The 19,687-nt window shown below is 32.9% G+C and overlaps 1 long non-coding RNA gene and 1 pseudogene across 1 annotated transcript; one reads left to right on the top strand and one right to left on the bottom strand.

The window, feature by feature from the left end:
- Positions 1-2,634: 2,634 nt before the first annotated feature.
- On the top strand, positions 2,635-3,606 carry LOC132172626 (dehydration-responsive element-binding protein 2A pseudogene; annotated as a pseudogene).
- An 11,642-nt stretch (positions 3,607-15,248) lies between these two features.
- Positions 15,249-16,056, bottom strand: LOC132183094 (uncharacterized). The gene is made up of 3 exons (XR_009440348.2): positions 15,981-16,056; positions 15,533-15,614; positions 15,249-15,392 (listed from the first exon to the last, which is right to left on the bottom strand). It is a non-coding gene; the product is annotated as an uncharacterized LOC132183094 (long non-coding RNA).
- Between the last annotated feature and the right edge of the window lie 3,631 nt (positions 16,057-19,687).

Consider the following 19,687-nt stretch of genomic DNA (forward strand, 5'->3'; position numbering starts at 1 on the left):
TTTCTTTTTCTTCTTCTCTTCTCCTTTTCTTTTTCTTCTCCTTCTTCTACTTTCTTCGATCTGCCGTGGAGAGAGAGAGGAGAGAGAGAGAGTGTAGGGAAAATAAATGAGGAGGGAAGAGAAAAAGTTGAGGGAAAATAAGAAGGAAATTTTTCAAAATTTCGCCCCTTTTTTTTTTTTTTTTTTTGACGCGCTAAATTAGTGCGTCAGAAAATTGTGATGTGCTATTTTTAGCATGTCAGAAAAATATTTTCTGACGTGGCATTTTTTGCCACGTCAAAAAATGGTGACATGGCAAAAATCATGTACTATTTGCCACGTCAGAAAATAGTAATTTTTTTGTAGTGCAGAATAGAGTTAGGTAATATACATTCTAATTATGAGAAGGGGTTATTCGAGCGTATCTTAACCGCACAAGAGAGATACAAGTAATAGGAATATTCTGTGATAAGTTAATATACAAAATATAAAATTCAAGTAGGCAAGTCAAAAAATAGATGGTTGAATCAAAATAATTCTTTTAAAGTTCTATTTCCTTCAGAGGGCAGTATGAATGTTCTATTATGTTCTATCAACACAGTACTAAAAGGGCTATACGATACATTTGGTGCGGAAGTTGGCCAACATTTCTATTGGCAAATAGGAGGATTTGGTCTAAGCCAAGCACACCGTCAAGTTCTAGTTCAATTGACACCAGTGGCAGGAGGCGTTGAGAGGGGTCAAATGCCTCCCTTAACCCTAAAATTTTTTGCTCATCCTCGGTAGAAAATCCCCCATAACCCTAAATGCCCATCCTGAGTCAAGGGCAATAAAAGTTACCTTCAGCCACTCACACATCAGACAATATTTGGGGCAAACCATAAACACTCACGCAGCGTCGAAAGCTATTTTTTTCAGTCACAATTTTCAACTTTCTTCGTTTTTAGGTTAGACGAAATGTTGAAGAAGACAACCCTTTATTTTTAATTAAAACGCCCCGTTTGTTGTTAGTTGACATGCGGCTCCCAGGCTGCTAGCGCTCATTTGGTTTAATTTTACAAATGCTCCATGTTGTGTTGTTTTATTTTTAACAAGATAGTGGGCAACTAGAAAGAGAAAACAAAAAACGCATGTGGGCAGATTTTTTTTTTTTTTTTCTAATTCATAACTTAAAATCAGTGGGCAATTTTTTTTTTTTTTTTCTTCAAAGAAAAAAACAATTCCTTTGGGCACTATCGACAGGCCATTTATATTGTAAAACTAACGACTTTATGACTTTTTTTTAAGTGGATTTTTACTTGATAAATTGATTTGGTTGAGACCCTCATTTCGTTTAATCTAAGCTGCTGACCCAAATAAAAATTCAAAGTATATATTTAAACCATTGAGTCGAATTGTGATTGGAGGAGTGCTACACATCTCAAATTTTCTCTTCAAAAGTTAATTCTCAAATGATGTGTCACAATTTTATGAGATTTATTATTTTGAAAAGTGTGTCACTGACTTATGGGATGGTGACACATCATTTGAAAACTAACTTTTAGGCAAAAAATTTGAGAAGTGTAGTATTTCTCTTGCGATTATATGATTCTGTGAACCTCTAAATCAAGAAATTGCAAATTAACTGTTTATTTTGTTATATATTTTAATTGTATGAAATATATAATTGTAGTTACAACTACTATTAAAAGAGCTTTTTTAATAGTGAATATTATTAAAATTTGTTTACATAACTGAATGGGAGGTAAGTGGATGAACGATTGTCTAATCACGTATATTTAGAATGATATATTCAAAACAATTGCTTTATACAGCGATTTCAAAATATGAAAATTTGACACAATTGAATAAATTAACATTAGGCATCACAAAATAAATTCTAAATTACATTTATATGTTTTAAACAATAATTAAAATTTGTTGAATTGATTATTTATTTTATTAATTATATTATTTAATATTTTTAATTAATTTTTTCATTCATAAAAAAAATAAGGGTTAAATACTAAATACTCCTTGGGGTTTTGTAACTTTATTTTTATCCCCCTAGGGTTTCATTTTTATCACAGGACTCCCCTGGGGTTTTGATAAAGGATCAAATTAGTCCATCCGTTAGTTGACAGTTAGGACTGACACGTGAACTAATCAGATGTTGGCACGTGGCACATATTTAATTTTTTTTTTTTTTTTTTTTTAAATATACATTTTTTTTTTAATTTTAAGAAAATTAAATAGGTGCCACGTGTCAACATCTGATTGGTCCACATGTCAGTCCTAACGGTCAACTAACAGATGGACTAACTTGGTCCTTTATCAAAATCTCAAGGAGGTCCTGTGATAAAAATAAAACCCCAATAAGATAAAAATAAAGTTACCAAACCCCATAGGGTATTTGGTATTTAACCCAAAAAATAATCTTGACTCCTTATTCAAAATCCTAACTCTGCCACTATCAACACCGGCCGTTTGGCCGCCTCTCGGAGTCTCGGTCGTCACTAATTGACACCCAGCCCCTAAAAATTACACACACGTGCCCAACTTGAAACGAAACTGAAGGACTTTCCATCAATCAAGACAAGTGTCCGTGCTCATCAACACGTTTCAATCATACGATTAAAACCAAACTGTCACTTTAAACGTGTCAACCGTCCGATTCTCTTCTCTCGGGCCTTGCTTATTGCACTATATCTTCCTTGCTAGCCTTCCTCTTCACAACAATGGCATAGCGAGCGAGCGAGAGAGAGAGAGAGAGCGCGCGTTGAAGTTTAAAAATGGAGAGAGAAGCGAAGAGAGTGGGCAGGAAAAGATCAACGGGAGGGTCAAGAAAAGGGTGCATGAAAGGGAAAGGAGGGCCGGAGAATGGGCTGTGTACCTACAGAGGAGTGAGGCAAAGAACGTGGGGCAAATGGGTGGCGGAAATCCGGGAGCCGAACCGCGGCGCTCGTCTCTGGCTGGGAACTTTCAACACCTCCACCGAAGCTGCACTTGCTTATGACGACGCGGCTCGAAAGCTTTCCGGGCCTTCTGCAAAGCTCAACTTGCCAGACAACCGATCACCACTCAAGAGCTCCTGTGTTTCCGTCAACAGCCGCGCCCCGAGCGAACCCCCCGCCGCAGCCGCCAGGAGTGATGGCTCGGATAAAGGTGGTGATCAAAACACGTTCTTCATGGGAAATCATATGTACGGAAATAATTTAGGGGAGGGATCGGTTCAGGTGGTTCCGGGTTTGCTCGCGGAATTGTTGGCTGGAAACGAATTTGTTGGGGATCCGATGAGTGGTTTAATGGTCGGGGAAGAGCTTTTGGATTGGGATGGCTTGCAGGTTCCATGGTGCTGACATTTTGATGTGCCTCATCTTGCTACGTTGAAGGGTCTGCAGTATAAAGTAGAAGGAGCTTCTCTTTTTTTTTTTCTTTTTTTCTTTTTTTTTAAATTTGTAGTTTATTCTTTCTTTTAATGGGTCCACGTTTGCATGTATGAAGTTGGAAAGTAGTTGAATATATGAATATGCATGTTGGTTAATGTATAATCAAAATCTGAGGATTTGATAGAGGATGTGTACGTAATGTGTCATATGAAGTTCTACCATCAAAATCTATGCATTATTCTGTCTCTGTTCTAAATCTGCCTTAAGATCTTATATTTTTTTTTTTTTGTTCTACTACTCTCGATCAGTCGGCTGAAGATAAACTTCAGGAATATAGATAGGATTGCGTCAATATATATATATATATATATATATATGAATGGATTTAAAACAAAAGTTAATTACTAATCGAAATAAATAAATAATTCAACAAAATTTAATTATTATTTAAACATATAAATGTAATATACAATTTATTTTGTCAGATTTGAATTTATCTCGACACGAACTTATTTTGAATTTCATTGGAGCTCAATGAAATTATTATTGTTCTCTATATTCTTATGTAAGTATAATTATATATTTCATACAATTAAAACATGTAACAAAAACTATATATATATATAATTAATTTAATTGAGCAATCTAAATATAAAAGCTTAATCAATATTAAAGTTTGATTATATACTTACAAATATTTAGGAAAAATGAAATTGTCAAAAAGCAATTAATCTGAATTGTTGAAGGCTTGAAGAAAAAAAAAAAATTGACAGACTAAAAGAACAACTTCAGAACTTTGCAGAAGTCTAAATCGCAATTTTCAACATGCATTACCTTTTCCCTGCCTATAAATAGAATATGATGCCTCATTTGGACCTTTAAGTATGAAATTGAAAGGGGACAACCTCTAGATAGTCCTTGCTTCCCAATTATGAGCCAAGAGGGTTTTAGTTGAGAGCTATAGAAGCTTTCACTCTCACCTTTGATTCTTCCCATTGCTTTCACCCAAGCTTTGGATGTTATTGTGTATTCTTCAATTACAAAAAGTCTATCAATAGGTGAGTAAAAAAATGCACTATAAGAAAATTAGCAAGCTCAGAGGCAAGTAAGAAGTTTGTTGTCTTATAAATTCGATGATCTATAAGGGGTTATAAGTATTTATTGTGTTTATAATCTGTATTTTCTTGTTATAGTGATTTCATGGATTTAATTGCCTAATAGTGGTTTTACCTTTGAGGTGTTTAAAGGGTTTTCACTTCGTCAACAAAATCCTTATGTCGATTTGTGATTCATTTTGTGATTGTGATATTTATCTGCTTTATTGTTCAATAATTTTAATATGTGATAATTATTGGTTGGTTTGTTATTTTTGGGGTAAAAAATTAACATGGTTATTGGGTTTTTTCAATTAGTATCAGAGCTTGTTTTTAACTCATGTCATGAACCTGGTTCTTAACCCCTTTTTGTTATAGTTCTTCTTGATCTCTTAATGTGTTTGATAATAACTTAAAACAACTGTTTTTTATTGGTTCCTTAACCTTTGAGAATTCTGAGTTGAACGAGAAAGTTAACTCACTAGAAAAGAAGCTTGTTGAACAATCACAAAGTGAGTTAGTTGAGGGATTAATCATCAAGAAGCCTATAATCAACTTCGTGTGAAGTTGGATGAGGTTGTGGTTGAGGAGTCTTTTGTGGTAAATTGCATGATTTAAATGTTGTTAATGATTCCTTGAGATATAAGAACTCGATGCTTGTAATTAAAGTGAAATCTCTAAAAAATGATCTTGTTGTGTGCAAATTTGATTTCTCTAACTCATCTAATGTTAATCTTGATTGCATCTTGAGTTCCCAAAAACCTCTTGGGAACACGTGTGAGCTTGAATTTGATAAAGTAGCTAATCTTAAAATGCATTTCCTTATCGACTCTTTTGGTAGGCTCTTCGATGGACAATGGATATGTATGATGTGGTTTAAAAAACTCAAGAACAAAAATCCTCAAATAGTGAAAGCTTCAAGCTTTTAGAAATCTTCACTTGGATGAAGAAGGCACACACCTACAAAGTTTCTAGGAACAAGGATTCAACAATCTTCCTCACCAAAAAACGTTCAAAGCTGGCTTGAAAGCTATGGGAAAAAGATGAGCCAAGATCTGATTTTTTATTCGCATAGGATTTTGTCTTTGTGTCACGACGGGTCCTATTGCATTGTGACACGCATCTAGGGTTTCACGCATCTAGGGTTTCATTGGTAACTCTCTGACATTTGGTAGCATTTTTACAAGTCGTGTCACAACAGGCTTTGAACTAGCTTTTCACATGACTGGACAAAGAATTCTCTATGACTATACGTTAACGTTACATCCATCCCAATTGTGACAGGCTTTGAACAAAACTAGGCCGAGACTTCTTTGTGGCTTTGCGTCACATCTCTATTTTGAAAAATATTCAGTTAATTATATTTGAGGGTATTTTTGTTCCATCAAAAAGTGAAAAGACAAAAATACTTTTCAAATATAACTAACTTGATACTCTCCAGTTCAAATAAGCTGGAGATGATCCTATTCTAAGTAAAGTAGTTTAATATCTTAAGTAATAGTAGTTCAATTAATTAAGGAGACTTAACTAGTTTCAATTGCTATACATTAGTTAGTTGTTTTGTTTGTATTTTTATCCTTCCATTGTATTGTTATTTAAGGACGTTCAATCAATAAAGAAAAATCAAAGAATTAATTTCAAACCTTATGTTTGAAAAATGTTTTAAGTTTCTTCAAAATTTAAAAGATTCAAATTTCCTTAAAATTTAAGGTCTAAGTTTCCTTAAAACCTAAAATCTGTTCCTGTTAGTTTCTCTTGTATATAAAAAAAACTCTACTCTCGTCATAACATATTCTCTTTATCTTTAGAAAATGATGTAATTTTTAAAATATGATCATATTTATTCTATTGTCTGCGGATAATTATTAGGAGATGGCTTTGGTTCCCCTTGGCAGTTGGCATGAAGTCAAACTTGTGCCTATTTGAGAGTCTGCAGGGAGGAGCTATTTGCGGGACTATTTGTTCTTTAACTTCTTTCTTATGTTGTTTGCTGTGCATGTGAATGGATCCAGTTGTTGCACGAGTAGTTGGGCTCATTCAATCTATACAGCTCATAAATAGTTCCTTTTTTTTTTTTTTTTTTTTTTTTTTTTTAGAATAGTCCAGAATATCATCCAACTTAATTTTTTTTAAAAAAATAAAAATAAAAATTAGTGCCCATGCATGCATGCCTTGCAGAATTTTGAATTAATATTTGTTCAATCAATCTACTTGTTTATTTAATTCATGACTAAAACTAATCTTACTCTTTACATTTGTTTTTCATTAATTGATATGACGTAACTTAACTGATTAAGACTTTTTATTTATTTTTTAAAATAATTGATGTAAGAAACTACTTAAAACATTTTAGGTCAATTGATTTAAAAAATGTAATAATTAAATAAATGTAAAATGTAGCATTACTCGAAAACTTATTGTGTATTTGCGAATATAATGGTACAAAACACGTGGTTTATCGGTCCTTAAGAGCATGTTTGTGATTGCGTTAAAAAATATAATTTTTAAAGTAAAAAAAAAAAAAAAAGTTTTTAGAAAAAAATTCATTTTTTAGCTTTTTTGCAAATGCATTATTTTTATAGTGAAAAAGTAAAAGAAAAAAAAATGCTTTTAAATTTTTTTACTAAATATATCAAATTTTTAAGTATTAAAAGTAACTTCCTAACGACTCATTAATCTCAAACAGACTTGCAAGACATTTCTTTTGTATTAACTTTTCACTTTCGTCCTTTTTTAACTTGAAAAAAAGGTAGTTGGTCTTTTGAAGTTGGTAAAAAACAACCCCACCCCATTTATGTCGGTCACATGCCTTCTACAACCTCAACCGTTAATCTGCTCCCCATTAACCTAAACTTCATATTGTGAATCGCATGTTCTTGACTGGGTCAACAGAGACTCAAAGGCTGTCGTCATCAAAACGCAGCCAAATGCACATATGACATATCAGCCAAAAATAAAAATAAAAAATAAAAAATTAATTGAGAAAATTTCATATACGATTCTTGAATTATCATAAGTTTTGAGAAGCTCTCTCAAATTTTAAAAACTCTCAATTTTACTCATCGAACTTTTAATTTGATGTAGTCTACCATCTCAGAAGTTAAAAAAGTTAATGATAAAAAAGTTGAAATAATCAGTATACCCCTAAAACTTTATAATCGAATCGGGGTCACTCACGTGATTTCGTAACAAGCGTATAAAAATAATACATGAAGAGCACCTCTCAAAAAATAAATAAATAAAAAACATCAAGACTAGATTGGTCATTCTTGAACCCGATCGTCACAATTAATGATAAAGAAATGCTACACCTTATATATATATATTTTTTAAAACTTTAATTCTCAAATAATATGTCACCTTCACAAGAATTTATAATATTTTCTAAATTAATAAATCTCGTATAATAGAATTAACGAAGTTGAAAGGAGAAAATATAAAGCATTGGGTAGGTGACTTGGAGTTGCTCACCTGCTCTTTACAGAGGCTTTTTTTTTTTTTTTAATCAACTTTTTAAATGAAGAAAAAAAAAAAAACACCATCTCTTAGTAATGTATATATTAATTATGAGAAATGTTATTTCTTTATTTCTTATTCATTTCTATTTATATTTTTTTAAAACCAATTATTAAATTTATAGAATTCATGTAATTAATTTAAAAATAAAATAAATGAAAGATAGATGAGACTTGAGAGACTGTCAGTTGCTTTGTTCAGTTTTTTAAAAAGAAACAAAAAATAAAAGAAAGGTGTGGGTGGCGCTTCTACTGTTCTTATTATTAACTAATGCTGCTGAGAGGCCACTGCCAAACAAAATTATTGCCCAACCGAAAGGAACTTGAAGTGATAAATTTACCTCCATGAGTAGGGTTAACAGATGCCACATAAATTACTGAATTACTTTTATAAATCTTGCTTTGTAGATTTTTATCCCCGTTGTCATACGATTGGAATGATGTAATAATTAAAATTAATTCTTGATATTTCTTTGTACAAGTTCTTGCTGATTCAAATACTAAATTTTACTATCATGTCGTTTAACTGAACATTTCAACGTCACTTTTAAAGCATCTTCAGCAAAATAGACAAATGACTTATAATAGATAAATTTGACTATTATGAACAATTTGTTGTGATGAGCATCTTGAGCAGGGCTTTCAAATAGATATTTTAAGTTAAATTTAGCTACTATGTGCTATTTTCATGCCCAAGCAGACCTTTTAAAATGAAAAATTTTCAACAATTTGCTACAGTAAACTTTTATACCGTAACAATTTTTAAATAATCTTCTATTATATTTTCTCTTTCTCTCTATTTTTTTAATCTTTTCTCTCTCTTTCTCTATTTCTCCCTCATAATAAAATAATATTTAATTAGAGTAGAGAGTTAAAATAGATATTTTGTTGGAGTGTATAGTAAAAAAGTAATAGCTAAATTTTTTTTAAACAAAAAAAAAATTATATTTTCAATAGTTAAAATGACAATTTCTGCTGAAAATGCTGTAACAGAAAAGCTATTTTAACATTTTTTTTCTTATAGTGTGATAGTTGCCTATTTGCTATTTATTGCTCTACAATTTTTTTTAATTTTATTTTTCTCTCTCTCCCTTTTTTCTTTCACTCTTTTCCACAAAAAAAAAAAAAAAAAAAATTTAAGTAACTATTTTGACTATTCTAAGGACTTATTGAGATTGTGTTTGATAAGCCTAAAAATGTTTGTAAGAAGAAAAAAGTACTCGTTTGGTAAAAAAGTTAAAAGAACTTTTAGGGGTTTAAAAAGCCTAAAAATTGTTAAAAAAATAATTAAGACAAAAACTTAAAAATAAAACTTTTACTCAAAAACTCACTTAAAAATTTTATTCCTTAAATACAATTCTAAACTAGCTCTAAATATGAAAGCTGGTTTAATAAAATTTTATGTCGAACAGAAGAAAAAAAAAATTAAAAAATAAAACTTTATGTCGATTCATAGAGGTAGCTAGAAAAGTTTTCACCTGCAAAGGCCGTTGGCTAAGGGAAAGGTAAAACAATAACTACTATCCGCAACAGTGAAGGGTGCTGCCAGCTTTTCTGTCTGATGGTGATGGAAGATTGTTTTTGGAGGACTGCCCGGACCATGACTAGGGTTCACAGCTGCCACCTAAATTACTGTACTACTTTTATATATGTTATTTTATAGACTTTAACACTGTTTTTATAAGATTGTGATGATATAATAATAAAAATTAACTCCCAATGTTTCTTTGTAGAAACCTTTACTTATTCAAAATTTAAATTTACTGTAATGTCATTTTAATTACATAGTCGTGGAATTGTTTATTAAATAGTTTTTCACTTTAACTTTTATATTGTTGAATAACAAAACTGGTTTAATAAAGGAAAATGATAAATATCATTCTCTCAATTATTTTCGCATAGTAAATAAGTAAATCTATTATTAATTTTTTTTGTGCAATTTACATGAATCTACTGCCATTAAATTTATAAAAATAGATAATTAAATTTAATAATACTCTTAAGAATAGTACGTGGAGTAGCTAGCAAAGGCTGCACCTGCAAAGCCAATTGCTAGAAGAGATAACAATAAATATTAAATACTATCCGCAATGGTGAAGGGTGCTGCAAGCTTTTCTGTCTGATGGTGGTGGGGGAAGATTGTTTTTCATTTTTATAGCCATAATTATTGTCTTCTGAAGAGTGGGAAGGGAGAGTAGAAGAAAAGTTGTGTCAGATCTAGGTTGACATTTTACTTTCTCAAGATGGTGAAAGTGATTTTGGAAAGTAGTTGGAAGTCCACCAAACCTCTTAAATTTTAATCTCTTTCCTTTGAATTGTTCCACATTTGAGAAAACCGTAACAAATTCACTGTCCCGACAAATTGATATTTGGGACAGTGGAGTCAAAAAAAAAACATAAATTAATAAATAGGCTTATTTAGTAGACTGTATATACTTACAGTATAATTGAAATAATATGACAATAAAAATAAGCAAATACTTTTTTTTTTACAAGTGTTAATTTAAGTATTGATTTTTATTACTACATTATTAAGTTTTATACAATTGTTTGGTATGAGAAATAGGCACTATTTGGTCATCAAAATTAGATTTGAAAAACTTTTCAACACCCCAGTGTTTTGGTGTAAAAAAGTTTGTCTTTTTAGGTGAAGTTGTGAAATCGTCACCGGAACCATCACCTTGACGTCCTAATGTTAATCGTGAATTGTAATGCCACAATAAAATTAATTAATTTTATGGTTCACTTTCTAGTCTCATTTCTCAACAAATAAAATTCAGAGATATCACACTACTCGAAGAGAGCCTGTAGTGGAAGACTTTTTACTTTTACATATAGATTGTTAGTAATTAACTCACAATTATTTAAAGTCTGGCATCATAACACATAATAAAATCTCCAAATGTTACAATTAAACCACAATCATCAATGTATAACATAAATATTACAAAAACAAATCTATGAGTCATAAAAACATTAAATCTCAAGGTCTAGTCTTAAGAAAGTAAACTAAATGTACGATTTTGATCATCTCATAGCGAGTGCTTCCATCCTCGTCCCACATGTTCTTCAGCCACTTGGAATCTAATTCCTCAAAAATAATCCTGACTATATCCCTCAAAAGAACCTGACAAAATTAGAAGAAAAAAAACATGTGGAACTGAAAAAAATCGCTGAAGATTTCAATCACTTTGGTATAAGATGTTTAATTATGTTGTTACCTTACACAACAATAATGAATAATATGGAATCGAAAAAAAGAAAGATTAAGAGAGAGTCAAGACACATATTTACGTGGTTTGGCAATGTACCTACGTCCGCAAAGAATGCGGCTGTATTTTACTATTAATGGTTCAGGATTACAACATAACATATATATAGGAAAACCCTAATTGTACAGGCGTATCTTAGAAATTTCCAAAATACCCCGTACCATCCCGCTCCATGAATGCCGCTTCACTTCGTTCACTCCGCTCTGTATACTCGGCCAACACTGGTGTTCTAATATTACTCTCTATGCATGAAAGAATATGAGCCCTTAGTTCCAACAATCTCCATCTTGGCGAGTATTCACCTCTTCGAAGATAATCATTTAGGTTCACCTTGAACTGATAAGTTTGGGGATGCTGCTGCCACTCTTCTTCTCTCTAGCACCTGAAGACATTTGTCAAGTCCAAGTAATGCTTGAACTTATCTGCAGTAACAAGCTTCGTCAACATGTCCGCTGCATTCTCAAAAGTGTGAATCTTTTCAAGTAACAATTCACCTGTAGCAACTAATTCCCTGATCTTGTGAAACCTCACATCAATGTGCTTGGTTCTCGCATGATACACCTAGTTTTTTGCCAAGTAAATGGCGCTCTACCTGTCACAATGCAACAGAACTCTACCTTGCTGAATACCCAATTCCTTGACTAACTCTATGAGTCATAAAGCTTCCTCTGTAGCCTCAGCCGCCTCCATGTACTCTGCCTCAGTCGTGGACATCGCAACCGTGGACTAGATCATAGATTTCCAACATATGGGTCATTCTACAAGAGTGAACACATAACCCATGGTCGACCTCATGTCATCCAAATCCTTACATAATCTACATTCACATATCCCACAATTGACAAATCACTCTTCTATCTGAAAAAGTTGATGTCATAGTCTGTAGTACCTTTCAAGTATCTGAAAATCCATTTGACTGCATCCCAGCGTTGTCTCTCTGAATTTGCCATATACTTGCTCACCACACTGATTCCATGAGCCAAATTTGGCATGGTACATACCATAACATATATCAGACACCCCTCTGCACTAGCATATGAGACCTTAGACATGTTTTCAGTTTCTTTAACTATCTTTGGACACTGTGAAGTAGACAAACAGAAGTGATTCGCCAAAGGTGTACTCACTGGTTTTGCATTCTTCATGCTAAACCTCGCTAGTACCTTATTCACGTAGCCGGCTTGAGATAGCCACAATCTCTTGGCATCTTTGTCCCTACGAATCTCTATCCCAATAATCTTCTTGGCTGCACCCAAATCTTTCATGTCAAATTATCTACTTAACAAAACTTTTAGTTTGTTGACCTCCACTATACTCTTTGTTGGAATAAGCATATCATCCACATACAGTAACAGAAAAATAAATGAGTCATCATCAAGGTTCCTCACATACACACAACAGTCATATTCACATCTCCTGTAGCCAATTCTGATTATGTAGGAATCAAACCGCTTATATCACTGCCTTGGAGACTACTTCAGCCCATAAAGTGACTTCTTCAATTTACAGACCATGCCTAGGTTTACTAAACCCTTCTGGTTGCTTCATGTAAATTTGCTCATCCAAATCACCATGGAGAAAATCTGTTTCCACATCCATTTCCTCCAATGCCATGTCATAATGAGTTACCAACGCCAATACTACTCTGATGGCAGTATGTCTGACCACTGGGAAAAATATTTCCTCACAATCAACCCCTTTCTGCTGTGAATAACCCGTTGCTACTAGGCGAGCCTTGAACAACCCCCCCCCCCCCCCCCCTTTTTTCTGATACTACTTCTTTTTCTTGAATACCTATTTACACCTTATCGCCCCCTTCCTCTCTAGAAGTTCCACCAAATCTCACGTTTGGTTCTTATATAGGGACTCCTATTGTGCCAAATACCCACCTAAATTAATAGGCGAATTTTTGGTACGTTTTAACTCGCAAGTGCACAAGATCAAAACAATAGTATATGGTGCAAGTACGAGATCATTCCAACGATGATTGTTGATTTTGTTTAGAATTGTTTTTCTAAATTAAAATACCAAAATTGTCACGAAATTGATATTATAAAAAGAAATAAAGATAAATGTAAAAGTAGGGCTTTGATATCCACCACTAATCATACTCAGTTAATATAACAATATGCCAATGTTCCAATCATATCAAGATTACTTAATATTTGCCACCACTAATCAACCTAAGATTACACAAAAACGTCTCCGTTCGCATTGCACGACGGAAAGGAAAAAGGCCAACATTGCGCTTGGGTTGATAGGGGTATATCCCGTCCTCAAGAGACCTTGGGCCCGTTGTATCGCCTTTGACCCACTTGGATTAAACGCCCAAACTCGGCTCCCCAAGATCAAAAATGGATGCATGGCATATTAATTGCTACTCTTTACTTTTTCTATGATTATTCGCTCTTTACTTTCAAGGCATATTAAGCCATGCAAGCATACATACATACATACATACATCCGATCATGCATCCATTCATGCAGGCATCCACTCATACATGCATCCATACACACTACAAGAAATTAGCTCTTTAGGGGCGACTTAAAGTCGCCCCTAAAGACCCTAAAGTGGACGCTGTTGGCAACAGCGTCCACTTTTCGACCCTAAAAGTGTCGACCCTAATAGTCCGACCCTAATGATCAAATGTCTGATCATCAGGGTCCACTTAAAAGTCGACCCTAATGATCACTTTTAGCGTCCACTTTATCGCCCCTAAAAGTCGCAATGTTTGGACCCTAAAGATGATGTAAACGGAAGCGAAAGTCGACCCTAATAGTCAAGCAATAGCGTCCACTTTTAGTTAACCATTAGCGTCGACTTTATGGACCCTAATATCCCTTTTAAAAAAATAATAATAATAACTATTAGCGTCCAAATAAAAGTGGACGCTGATAGTTAAACCATTAGCGTCCACTTTTGTGGACGCTAATGGTCCTAAAAAATTAAAAAAAAAAAACTAACTATCAGCGTCCACTTAGAGTCCACCCTAATGATGACTTTTAGCGTCCACTTTATCGACCCTAAAAGATACATGTGTTTGACTCTAAAGATGATGTACACAAAAGAATTAGTCGACGCTAATAGTTGACCATTAGCGTCCACAGTTGTGGACGCTAATGGTCCAAAAATATTAAAAAAAAATTGACTATCAGCGTCCACTTTGAAGTGGACGCTGATTAGTTGACCATTAGGGTCGACAATTGTCGACCCTAATGGTCCTTAAAAAAAAAAATAAAAAATAAACTGCGATCGATCGCATCATCAGTAGGTTTTCAAAATTTGGAGATCGATCGCACTTGGAGTGAGATCGATCGCAATTTTCCGAAAACCTACTGATGCTGCGATCGATCGCACTCCAAGTGCGATCGATCGCAATTTTTCGAAAACCTACTGATGCTGCGATCGATCGCACTCCAAGTGCGATCGATCGCAGCATCAGTAGGTTTTCAAAATTTGGAGATCGATCGCACTTGGAGTGAGATCGATCGCAATTCAGTGGAATGGTCCAAGTGTGTTGGTGTAAATGTACAGATATACATGCTTAGCTAATACAGAAATCTGTACTAGGGATAAGATTTTTAGTGATGCATTTAGAATATCAGAGATCCACAAGATTACTGAGTACAAGGTAAAAAGACTTCAAAGACATGCCCATGAAGCTCCTAAATTAGCTCATTGCCAACATATGAAATCCACCTGAGTCTCAAAAGAGATTCCTATTTAAGCCATTGCTCCTTTTTAATCAAAATTTCAAAAACCTTACATTTCTTTTTATCATCACACACTTATTTGGTTTCTATGAAACGTCAATTTCAGGAAATTTTGATTCGATAAACTCAACAAGCATAAAGTGAGTTGCAACTTCCAGGGTAATTAGTGCCACTGATACAGCAATTAGACTGATAAATATTATAAAGTTAACACAAGGAAAAAAAAATGATCAAGATATTCTGCATGAGTTCACATATCAAGCGGAGATAAGAAGTTGACAGTAAATTAAAACCAACAGTAAATTTCAACTGAAGAGCCTGCATGATTTACCAGTTCTGGTACATAGTCCATTTCCCCTTTGACCTTTAAGCTCATGATTTTGAACTTAACCTTGCTCCTGTGATTGATTGGTTTCTCATTGCTCTCTGGAGGCTCAACAAACTTGAAAACTGTCAGCCAATTAAAAAGTTCAGAAGAGGAACTTAATTTAAACAAATACAGCATCTTTTACATAAATAAATGCAGTGAGAAAGTACCAAATGCTGGGAGAAAGAAGGGAAGCAAGAGAAGATCAAGAAGGATGAATTACCAGTTGCAATTATACTTTCACCAGGAGAAAGTATACCGCCTGGAGGACGCATATAACAACTCTTTGGTGCAGTTGTTTGGAACTAAATCAACCAAGATGTCATCCGTTAGATGGCCCTAGTAGTAGTAAGTAGAAATTCCAACAAGATATGTCTAAACAATAACAGAAGGACAATAATAAACAGGAAAAAGGGGGTGCAGTAATGACATTTTCTTTCCTTTTCTCTATCTCAGAGTCAAAGCCTTGCTAACAGCAAAGCTTTCACAACAATTATAGGAAAAAATCTTTTGAAAATTTTTATATCCAAATCTCATCAAATTAGTAGAAGATATTAGAGAAATCAACCCCTTGGGCCTTATTTTTCCATATAAAGGCCAAACATACAGCCAAGTATCTACAAAAAAAGAACAAGACAATTAGGAAACAACTGACATAAGTATAGTAATACCTTGAAAGCTACATGAGACTTGCAGATGTTTTTAATTCCAACAGCGCTCCTAACCTGCTTACCAGGTTCATCTTCATGTGGAACAGAATTGAATAAATCAGATAGCAATAAAGAAACTAATCTATCTAGCAAATAGCAGAATGCAGAGAAACTTGATCAACATTATTGCTTCTAGTCATTAACCAAGTTTCTGGAGTAAAATCATTATAAATGAAGTTGGGGACTTGACAGCCCCAATTAACATAAAAGTCAATAAAAAAAACATTCGGTCTTCATTCATCAATATTATGAATGCCATAAGTCCTGATGGAGTTGCAACAGGACATACTTGCTGAGTCGAATTACTCCAAAAAGAACAATTTGAGCCATTTGGCAACGCAAAAGAAAAAAAGAACAAAAAAAAAGAAAAAGATCAACAAACGAAAAGAAGATAGAATCTCACTTATTGAGACTGAATAAGGAAAACCCAGATTTCAAACGATTCCACCAGTCCAAGACAAACACTCCAAGCCGATCATATTAGTCTATAACAATTCTAATTACTGTAATCAAACCAATAAATCATGGAGTGGAAACTAATCAGAGAACAAAGATTCTCTCTTCCAGAGACAAAACAAGACGATCCAGATCAGCAAATTTAAAGGTACATCTGCCCTAATTACTTTTGTAGGAAAAATATGAACTATAGTGAAGAGTTAAAAGAAGCAAATTTCTCAGAAGTTTAATGCCCATACAAGCATATAATGTGTTTCAACAAATAACAAAATTAAGGTAATAGCCGAAAGAAAGGTGCTTCAAACTAAAAAACATAAGAAACTATAAAAGATATGTTGATTATGAATGAAATACAGGAGAGACAGAACAACTATGTCAACTGGTATTTTCTCATCTTGTCCTCATTACCAACAGGCTCTGCATCAAACTTCTCATGAATGCCTCCATTTTTAGTTCTTCCAATGTGTATGTACCATGATGAATGTATGGTATGAGCATAGGAAGGGATGTAAAAGAAACACAAAACATCACTAAGATTGAAGTTCTACGAACTCATTTTTGTAACCAGTAAGAAATTCAAAGAACCTTTAAACCAATATATGAACTAATATAATGCCAATGAATGGAAAACCAAACTAATACTTTCAAGTTAAGGTAATTTTTATAACAATACATATAATAATCTATATATGAACTCATTCTAGAGTGAACTCAATATAGGTTCATCATGCATAAACCTGCATTACTCCACCCAAACTCCCTTCCTGCAACTCAAGCCCTTTATCCAAGGCAATACCAAAGCATGAAGGGGAAAATCAAAGGCATCATTTGGTTTTAAAAGGAAAATATATAATGATTCAATTTAGAGCTCAACACAACCCCAATTTGTCAATCTTCAAAAATCAAGTTTTCAAGTGCCTTGACTGCTTTGCAACTGAAATATCTTAATGGGTTTAATGTTTATTAACCCAGAAACTCAAACAAACCCCAAAACTGAATCAAGAATTTTGCTGAATTTAAAATCCCTAATTCTCCTAAAAATCATAATACATAAAAAATCTGACTATTACATTCCCAAATCGACAACTTAAAGAGACAGCAGAGACAAAGAAAAACAGAGACAGAGACAGAGAGAGACTCACTAGTGCAGGAACAGTAATGGCGGAATAATCGCCGGCCGGAGAGAGAGAGCACTATCTAGGCGCCGTAGAGAGAGGATACGTCGATCGATCGGGGAGATGGAGAGGGAGATGGCCGGCCGGTTTCGACTGGAGAAGATGGCCGGTGGGTTGGCCAACCGTGCGGGTCACTGGGCGCCGGAGTGAGAGAGAGGTGAGCAGCATGAGAGAGATCGAGTGAGAGGGGGTGTTTTTGAGGGAGAGAGATCGAGAGTGAGAGTGAGATTGATAGTGAGAGTGATGAGGGAGGTGAGCGAGGGAAACACAAGTTTCGTGCGAAATATCTAGAGTGAGAGTGATGAGGGAGGTGAGCGAGGGAAACAAAAATTTTGTGCGAAATATCTAGCGCGAAATATAATCGATGGATCCCGGCAAAAATTTTGACAAAAACGGGGTCGTTCTACCACTTTCCTCAATTAATTCCTTTTATATATATATATATATATATATATATATATATATATATATATTAGTAATTAAATAGTATATGTTATATGAATAATTTAATATTTATGTGTATATATTAGTTGACATACTAACTAGTTAGTTCATAAATTAACATATTATTTAGTTAATTAATATATATTAAGTAAATATAATTAAGTAAATTTAATACTTCTATGTATATTACTTATTTTATTATACATGTGTGTGTTATATATTAGTATTGACATACTAACTAGTAACTAGTTAGTTAATAAACTAACATATTAACTAAGTTAACATATATTAAATTACTAACTTACTATAATTAACTATAGGTTATTTTGACAAACAAAAAAATTATGTTACTTAATATTTGTATGAGTATTATATATATATGAATATATAATATACATACTTGTTAGTTACTATATACTAACTTAGTATTACTATATATTAAGTGGTAGATCACATGATCTAAAGATTATGTGAATTATTATATCATATGATCATATATATCACAAATTAAGTGATTAATATTAGAATGAACAATGTGTTTGTTTAGAAATATATGCTCTTGTTATATTAAGTAAATATATTATTATATCATTATAATAAGTTGTAATTTATTTTTTGAAAAAAATTTCGTTTTTTTTTTCAATTATTTTATTGTTTATTTGTTAAAATAATAGGGGTATTATATGAATATTAAAAATAAGTGGCATTTTTATACAATTTGGTTGTTCGGGAGGCTACTTTAGTATCTATTTATAATTTTCCAAAAAAAAAAAATTATACTACCAATTTTTTAATTTTTATTTATTTATTTATTTGTAATTTTTCTCTTATAATATGTTTTTACTATTATAATATTAACTAAAAATTTCGGTTCATAAAATTTTTATGATAAAGATCATTAAGTTGATATTTCTCTTATAATTAGTTATAAAATAATACAAAATCCAAAGATAATATAAGATCAATATAACTAAGGCACTAAGATAATATAAAAAGCTAATAGTTCAATTGAATGTTGGATTGAACCTTCAATTGAATGTTCGATTGAACCTTCAAGTGTATCTAGTTTGATCTATCAATTGATCATACCACAGTCAATGGAACTAATTCATTAGGATCGCTCGGATGTTTGATCGAACATTTAATCCTATCACGATCAATCGAACTAATTCAGTACGATCGATCGGACATTTGATTCTATTATGATCAATCGAACTAATTCATTACTATCGATCAGATGTTTGATCGAACGATTGATCCTATCGCGATCAATCGAACTAATCTATTAAGATCGATCGGATGTTTGATTGATCATTTAATCATATCACGATCAATCGAACTAATTCATTATGATCAATCGGATGTTTGATCAAACATTTGATCCCATTACGATCGATCAGACTAATATGTAATAGTATCGATCAGAATTGATTTTATCAAATGTTTGATTGAACCTTCAATCATGTCAAGTTGTATTGATTGTATCCCGATCAATTTAAGTAATGCACTAATATAATATAAAATGCTTAGACTTCAATTCAATGTTCGATCGAACATTTAATTTGTTTGAATTTTGTTCGATCATTTGATCTT

This window comes from Corylus avellana, chromosome 1, assembly GCF_965113065.1.
Source record: "Corylus avellana chromosome 1, dhCorAvel1.hap1.2, whole genome shotgun sequence".
NCBI lineage: Eukaryota > Viridiplantae > Streptophyta > Magnoliopsida > Fagales > Betulaceae > Corylus > Corylus avellana.